Raw genomic sequence first — 1,251 nt, 5'->3', positions numbered from 1 at the left:
ATATATATATATATACTTATATGAATAAATGAAATAAAGGCATGGGAAAAAGTGTGAGGGAGGAAATGACCCAAACAGTCGTATGGAGAGGGGTAAACTAAAGAGAGAAAGAGGAGTTCCAAAGAGGAAATAATTATCTCAAACAAGCAAACAAACGCAAACAGAACACAAAGAGAAAGGAGAAAAAAGTTACAAATAATTAAATAACTAAATATTTTGTAAGTAGAAAAGAAAAGAGAAAGAAAAGAAAATGTGGGGAAGAGCGAGAGAGAGAGAAAGAGAAAGAGCAGACAACAGATGTTGTGATGGAGAAGAGGAAACGAGTTGTATAGAAGAAGTGATACACAGGAGGAAAGGGAAACACAAAAGGAAGGGGAAAGAGGCAGTCGGTAAGTTTAAAGAATCAGATTACGTATTCTTATTTACTTACTTACTTAGTCTTTTTCTTTCTTTCTTTCCTTCCTTTTCTTGGTTTTACCCTTCCTCACTTTTCTTTACGTTTTTATTTTACATTAGATGCATGAATTTTGTCAAGAGAAAGCAAAAGGAAAGAAAATAGTGAGAACTGTCAAGAAGAAACAACAGCAACAACACCAATTAATTTTTTTAAAAAAAAGGCAACCACTTGCTGCGTATGTTGTTGTGTATATTTATACGATATCTGCGCATCTTTGGTTGTTTCACGTATGCGCGTGTGTGTTTGTTTTGAGTGTTTTGTGTTTTGAGTGTTTTGAGTGTTTTGTGTTTGTTCCCCTCTTTTTCTTTTTCTTGTTTTTGTTTTGTTTGTACACGTGTGGTCGCTTTCGTGTGTGCCACGTGTGTTTGTTCACTGTTCCAGCTTCTTCTGCCTTTTTTTAAATTGTTTTTGGCTTGTGTTCGTGCGTGTGCGTTTGTATTTCTGTACGGGCGTTGTTGCTTCGGTGCGGCTACTCTTTTTTTTTTTCCACCTTTTCTTTCTTTCTTTTTTTTTAAAAAAAATTATGTTGTGGTGAAAGGGAGAGGTAATATTAGAATGGAAGAAGAAAATGAAACAGAAAGAAAAGGGGAAGGAGGGAGGGGAGGGAAGAAGCAATTCACACATTTGTGTCGGATATATTTGTTCTTTCGACTTTGTTTCAGTACATCTTCTCTTTTCTTTCTTTTCTTTTTCTTACCACCCAGTCCAGTCCAGTCCATTCCTTCTCTTTCTTTTTTAACTTTATTTTTTGTTTGCTTTGGTATCTGCTTAGATCACTTAGACGCATCCTTTAT

Source organism: Trypanosoma equiperdum (genome assembly GCF_001457755.1).
Source record: "Trypanosoma equiperdum strain OVI genome assembly, contig: ctg_1712, whole genome shotgun sequence".
Taxonomy (NCBI): domain Eukaryota; phylum Euglenozoa; class Kinetoplastea; order Trypanosomatida; family Trypanosomatidae; genus Trypanosoma; species Trypanosoma equiperdum.
The sequence above is the reverse complement of the archived record's forward strand: the minus strand, read 5'-3'. Positions refer to the sequence as shown.